This window comes from Penaeus vannamei, chromosome 3 (genome assembly GCF_042767895.1).
Source record: "Penaeus vannamei isolate JL-2024 chromosome 3, ASM4276789v1, whole genome shotgun sequence".
Classification (NCBI taxonomy): Eukaryota; Metazoa; Arthropoda; class Malacostraca; order Decapoda; family Penaeidae; genus Penaeus; species Penaeus vannamei.
The window spans coordinates 38,810,086-38,817,585 of NC_091551.1; the positions used below are offsets into that span (position 1 = coordinate 38,810,086).

At 39.3% G+C, this 7,500-nt stretch overlaps 1 long non-coding RNA gene across 1 annotated transcript in view; it reads right to left on the reverse strand.

Moving 5' to 3' along the window:
- Positions 1-266: 266 nt before the first annotated feature.
- Positions 267-7,500, reverse strand: part of LOC113815532 (uncharacterized) — a 9,413-nt gene continuing 2,179 nt past the window's right edge. The window contains exons 2-4 of the long non-coding RNA XR_003476598.2: positions 5,559-5,683; positions 4,450-4,569; positions 267-831 (exon numbers count right to left, since the gene is read on the reverse strand). This is a non-coding gene — a long non-coding RNA (uncharacterized lncRNA). The remainder of the gene's footprint in view (positions 832-4,449; positions 4,570-5,558; positions 5,684-7,500) is intronic.

Below are 7,500 nucleotides of genomic sequence, written 5' to 3' on the forward strand. Positions count from 1 at the left end.
ACAGACAGACAGACAGAGACAGACAGACAGACAGACAGACAGACAGACAGACAGACACAAACAAACAAACAAACAAACAAACAAACAATCAAACAGACAGAGACAGACAGGCAGATAGATATACACATACATACATACATACAAGTAGCTGCGTAGCACCTAGCTACGCCAGGTTGTTTGGGCCTGCGGCGCTTGCTCGCTTCGCGCCCTTAGGTCTTCACCCTTATGTAAGACAATATTATCAAATGTGAAATAAAAGAGGTTGGTTATACAAATATTGGTTTATTTATCCAAGAGAATACAGAAGATTTTTGTTTTTTAGACAGTTCACTTTCATCAGATCTCTCGGTACCTTTAAAAGGGTGTCCTCAAAACAGTGTTTTATTTAACATTTTGAAAACACACAAACACACCCCGGAAGTTATACAACTTGCCTATCATAACCACACCTAGATCTGCGGCGGCAACAAAGAGAGCATCATAGCGAGTATTTTCAGTCTCCTCTTTCAAGGTATATTCTTTTACATTTAATACTATTATTTGATTTTTAAAAAGGTGGCTTTAACTTAAAAGCGCAAAGACTTAATTAAAAAATATCTGCGGGAATCCCCCTTTGGTTCCGCTCCAATAACATCACCGCCACCTGCTGCGACCTCCCCCTATAGTTGTGGTATGAGCCGCGACTCCTCCACTTCCAGCAGCAGCACAACTGCCTTCAAGAATCAATATAGACGCTCCACGTCTTCTTACAAAAGGCCGCCTTGATGATCGGCACCGTCGCTCTCGCCGTCATTGCACTGCTGATTATCCACCGCACCTTGGCCATGTTTTCTAGAAGAAAGCAAAAGGTCTATTAAACACAAGATACAGTAAAACAGCATTGCCCTGACAAAGAATGAAAAGACACATTCAGAAAACCAGGACATTCCCCTGAAAGTCACTCAAGAGGAGGCTGAGGAGGATCCCCTGAAAGTCACTCAAGAGGAGACTGAGGAGGATCCCCGGGAAGTCACTCAAGAGGAGGCCAAGGAGGATCCCTTGGAAGTCACTCAAGAGGCTAAGAAGGAGACCCCGGAAGTCACCCAAGAGGCCAAGAAGGAGACCCAGGAAGTCACCCAAGAGGCCGAGAAGGAGACCCAGGAGGAAGTCACCCATGAGGCCAATAAGGAGACCCGGGAGGAAGTCACTCAAGAGGCCGAGTAGGAGACCCGGGTGGAAGTCACCCAAGAGGCCGAGAAGGAGACCCAGGAAGTCGCCCAAGAAGCTGAGAAGGAGACCCAGGAGGAAGTCACCCAAGAGCCCGAGAAGGAGACCCAGGAGGAAGTCACCCAAGAGGCCGAGAAGGAGACCTAGGAGGAAGTCACCCAAAAGCCCAAGAAGGATCCCCGGAAAGTCACCCAAGAGCCCGAGAAGGAGACCCAGGAAGTCGCCCAGGAGGAAAAAGAAAAAATAAAGAATATACAAAACTAAACACGGGAGAAGGAAGACAACTAAAAAGGATTAACAATCCTTCTTGCTTCAAGACCCTTCTTCGTGGACCGCTTGGGACTTCTAGAAAGACTGCGCCAAAAGGAAACGGTTGCACCTCTCCCTCCCCCTCCCTCTCCTTCTCCCTCTCTCTTCCTTTTTCCCTCTCCCTCCCTCCTTACACCCTGTCTTACGGTGTAGAATCAGTCCTCAGGGGAAGCCATCCTCGAGGCTGCGGTACCAGTTTATTCAACCTGTAAAGTTTTCAAACTTGTAAGTAGCCATAAAAAAAAAGGAATATTCCCAAAGACACACAAGTAACGTAATTGCAATGCTGACACACATGACACATAGCCAAATCAAAGAGATTGTAAAAGACTGTAGAAAATATCCCATTGATCATGAACTTTGTAAGACATTTTTACTGTTTATAATGAATTACACAAAATATGACAATGGATTTAAAGACACGATCAGGAAACATTTTCTGAGATTACAAGATTCATCCTGTATACATGAAGGAACAAAATTACTTGACCTGCCAAATATCAAATTATTTGGACACAAAGAAGAGCCTAGGCTAAAGTCAGAACCTGGCTTGATGCCAATTGAGCGACTATTCATTAAATTGGCTATTTCAAATAATGCTGTCTGAAGTTCACCATACGAAAGTATTCTGTTACCCACTGTTGAAACTATGGCTCTCTTCACCAATCTGATCAAAGATTCACTGCATCCATTTTCCCAAGGTGCCTCTGTTGACTTATCAAAATGCCACAACATTCCCTCTATAGAGGCAAAGTCTAAAATGTGAGCCATGTTCCAATTCTTTACCATAGCTCTATGCTCCTTGTTGGCCACCATTAATTGTGCTCCTCTATCTGAGCATACAGATTTAGGAAAACCACAAACAGAGACAAATCTCTGGAGAACCATTAAAAATCTCTATATCATAGCCTTCAGCAAGATCTAAATACACAGCTCTGCTGACTAAACAATTAAGCACAACAACATATACCTTCTCTTGAGTTCTATACATCACAGTATCCTTTATGATGAAGGGTTTGAATAGGTTACCTGCCTTACTGAAAAAAGGGGGAGCAGGAGAAAGCCTTGTTTCAGGTAACTCTCCCATACACTGAGTTGTGAACTCTCTATTGACCCTTTTACAAAGCACACATTAAGCTCTGTTCGATTTTATCAATTTCTAAGCAGAGGGAACCCAGTATTTGGATTGCAGTTTACCTTATGTAGATTCAATCCCTGAATGATTGATAGGGAATGGTTAAATATTTCATTAGTACTAATTTATTTTTTGCTGTTATAAATTTACTTTGAAAGGACCCATTCTCTAACTCCCAATCAACGTAAGTACAACACCCCATTGCATTTATAATGGCATCTGAAAAATGAATCAGTGAAGGTGTTTCTTAATTGCATTTTGTGGCTTTATGCATCTACAAAAAATTATGAATTCAAGATTGTACACTGACTTGAATAAATCTCTCCATTGTTTATATGACTTCTGCAATCGGTCCATCCCAGCCAATTTTCCTCTTTTCATCACTCTTGGTTGTGATGAATTCTCATTAGAATTTTTGCCTTCAAATTAAATGGAATTATCAAGCCTAATGGGTCAAAAATTATGGCAACTTAGTATCATTCGCCTGGTTAAAAAATCTGGAAAGTGTCTAGTGTTTTATATCTGACCAGAATATATCTTTCCTCATTCTTAAACCTCGCTTCTTTTTGGAAAAGTTCAATTGAAACTTGTCTCAATAAGTATCACTAACAGGATCCCAGTTTTGACTTAAAACCCTTTCATTTACTGAATCAATGTTGTCCTGAACCTGAAAACATTTAGTTTCTCCAGAAATTATCCAATGTTTGATTTCAAAGCCACCTTCCTTGATTATCTCTCCAGTTTCTTTGATAAAATTCTGACCTTCCTGTACTGAAGGACTACTAATCAATAAATCCACATAGGAATTTCTTACAATTTTGTTTCCAGTATCCACACATTTGCCATTCAGCCTAGTAGTTTCATGCAGAGCGAGAGTAGTAAAGGCTCCACTTGGCTTGTCATCAAAAGTTATTTGTGTCAACACACAAATATCAGGGTCTTTTGTAACATCCATATCATACCACAAAAACCTATGTACATTTTGATCTATCTTTGGAATGTGTACATTTTCTAAATGACTTTAGTAACTGCTATTCTATGCTGTCGAAATCTTAGTAGAATCCCAAATATACTTGATAAAACATCTGGACCCTTTGCGAGACAATCATTCAAGGATAGGCCCAAGTACTTGGCAGAGCTATTAAATACTATGCAAAGAGGAGTTGACCAACTTTCTGGTTTGTGTATCTCATGGTGTGGTAAGGAGAATATTGGTCCCGAATATTTTTTTTTTTTAACTCATCCGTGGATAATTGATAAGCAACACCACGAGTTACCATATCTTTCATCTGATTACAAAAGGCATCTGCATATTTAAGTCCAGATTTAACGAATCAGGATTCTGTGGACTTGAGACAGGCAAGTGCAAGATAATAATTATTACTCAAGTTATCAGGATATGAGATCCAAGGATATATCACTGTAAATCGCTTTTACATTTGATCATGTTTCATTACTTCTTTAATGAGCTTCATTTCTCTTTCCTCCCAAATTGTACGTTCACCAGAAAATGAACACTTCCCGAACATGCACTCTCCAAATTGTGAAATACACTGAATTCTGACAGCAACTAACCAGAGAAAATTATCAAAGTCCCTTTCCATCTTTAGAGCATAATGAAGCATATATTTGTACCCTTTAGAGTTCTACATTTTCTAAATAACTCATTTTCCCAAATATTATCTTTGCTATCAGCATTTCCCATGATTTCCTCAGTCTTTATTTAACAACTGTGGCTATCTCATCATACAAAGATTTTAAAACTTAAGTGTCAGTTTTCCTTTAAGTGTTCCACATGCCTTGATTAGCTCCTCCATCTTGAAATGTAACGTGTTGAATTGTATCATCAAGTGTCTTGGGGTGTAGAATCAGTCCTCAGGGGAAGTGATACATGAGGCTGCTGTATCAGGTTATTCAACCTGTAAAGTTTGTAACTTATAAGTAGCCATAAAAAAAAAGAATATTTCCAAAGAACACAAGTAACATAATTGCAATGCCGACCCACACATGAAACACAGCCAAATCAAAGAGACTGAAGAAGAGAACGTGGACTTGAGATGAGCAAGTGCAAGATATTAATTATTACTCAAGTTATAAGGATAAGAGATCCATGGATACATCACTGTAAATCACTTTTGTATTGGATCATGGCTCATTCCTTCCTTAATGAGCTTCAATTCTCTTTCCTCCCTAATTGTCTACATAGTTTATTACCTTCCACACCTATACTAAAAATTCAACTAACTTGGGAAATACTGGGATTCTAAGATCAAGTTTCTGACAAGCAAGTGCCCATTCCCTTTTAATATTAGTAGGTAATAATCTTTCAACAGTGCTGACACTGGTGACATTGTTTAGCTCCTATCTAACTTCAGCTTACACAAAACTAGCCATGCACACTCAAAACAATTTATCATGTCGACAAATCCCTTACTGGATGAGTCAGCTATAGGTTTCATCACTTTAATTTCATGAAGGATAGAGTCAACTATTCTCGAGGGATTTCCAAATCCCTCATCCATACATTCAATTATTTTCTGAAAATCATCTTCTCCACCTTTAATAACACTGAGTGCTTCTCCACTCAAACTCTGTCTGAGAACATAAACATCCATGCCATATCTTGGGATCATTAGTCTATAATAGTCAGACCTAAAAGTCCGGTACTCTCTCACCTTGCCTGAAAATATTGGTGGCTCTAGCATTTAACATTCACTCTGGCAACCAATTCTTCTGAGGCATAAATATTTGCAGATGATTCCTCTTTCTTAAAACATAAAGCATATATTTGTACCCTTTGGAATTCTACATTTTCTAACTAACTCATTTTCCCAAATATTATCTTTGCTATCTGATTATCCCGATTTTAAAACTTACGTGTCAGTTTTCCTTTAAGTGTTCCACATACCTTGATTAGCTCCTCCATCTTGAAATGCAAGGTGTTGAATTGATACGTATCATCAAGTGTCTTGGGGTGTAGTATCAGTCCTCAAGGGAAGTAATACACGAGGCTGCTGTACCAGTTTATTCAACCTGTAAAGTTTTGAAAATTATTAGTAGCCATAAAAAAAAAAATATTCCCAAAGACCCAAAGACACACAAGTAACATAATTGCAATGCTGACCCACATATGAAACAGCCAAATTAAGGAGACTGAAGAAGAGAACATGGAAAATATCCCAATGATCCTAAACTTTGCAAGACATATCTAATGTTTATAATGAATTACACATAAAACATGGCAATGGATCTAAAGAAATAGTCAGGAAATTTAGTAAACAACTTAATAAACAAAGGTTTGCATGACCATCATTGTTATCATTATCCACAATATGCTATTGAATTATATCATAAACTCACACCTTCACGCATCCCCAGCTGACATTGCCACAGACTCATGGGAAGATAATTGCCACAATTCAACCTAAAATACATGCATAATTAATATTCAAGTCCCCTTTTCTGTGTTAATATAACATACGCATCATTTAAAAGATTCACATTACTGTATGATAAATGTGTGCCTTTGAAATTATGATATCACTAAGTAAGTAGCACATCTGGTCTTGTATTTCATGGACCATGGGGTTGGTAGGGTGAATGAATTTTATGAGTGATCCTGAGTTGTGTGAGTCAGTGAAGATGAAGGATGAGGAAGAGATAGAAGACATACATTGTAGGGCAAAGAGCATAGCATATAGTTCTGTTGTAAGGACACTCAATCCAAGTGGTAAAGGAAAGCTGTATGTGTGACACGGAAAGACTACGGCGAAACTAGCACCTGAGGTGGATTTAGAGCCATCGGTGTAGGTATGAGTACTGGAGGAGTGACTAGAGATATGTGCAAGAAAATATGTGAGAAGGATAGAAGGTGGAATATTTGACTTTGGTAAGTCAGGGAATATAGAAGAGCAATTACAAGAGGTAGGTATTAGCCAGGGAGGGAAAGTTTGGGCTGAAAGAAGAAGATTTCGGAGATGCGGAAAGGATGAATGGAAAAGAAGAGTGTCCATATGAACAAGGAAAGGGACAGGTAAACGTAGAGAAGAAGATAAGATTTGAAGAAGGGGTTGAGGAACAGTTAGCTTGGAGAGAGAAAATTGATGAAAGCATGCATAGCTTCTTAGAGACAGAATAACACAACATCTAAATGGATGGTAGTCCTGATTCAGCATATAGGCTCTCAACTGGAGAGGATTGGAAGGCTCCTAGGGTTAAGCAGAGACTGCAATGGTGTATCGGATTAAGGTGAGAGAGAATAGAGGCAGAGGCAGAAGAATACATATGGCAGCTATTATCAAGGGTGGAGAGGATTAGGGTAATGTGGAGATGGAGGAGTGTTTTGCAGTCTGATCCCCAAGATAGGTGGCAGAGGGTTTGTAGGAGTTAAAGGCGATGGCGGACTTTTTCTTTAATGGAGAGAATATGATCTCGCCAAGAGAGCTTGTAGTCAGAAACAACTCCAAGAAACTTGCCAGAAGATAGGGATTGGATAGGGGTATCATAAAGGAGGAGTGGAAGTTGGGAGCCTATATGTGAAAGAGAGAAAAGGATGGAGAAAGTTTTAGAGGTACAAAAATGAAAGCAATGGTTGGTAGCCCAAGAAGAGATTAATGTTATTGACAACTTGAAGAGGGTCAGAGATGAGGTTATCATGAATATGGAGGACAGGGGCAGGATGAGGAGGATGTTTTCGGGATAATTTATGAATCCACTGCCAGAGATTGGTTTGGAGGATGTTATGGAGGATACATAGTTTTGCCAGCTGTTTGTCATGGAGTTGCATATTGTACAGCAAAGGTGGGCTGATGCTTTTTTAAAAGATATGACAGCTGTTAGTTGACTGGGGG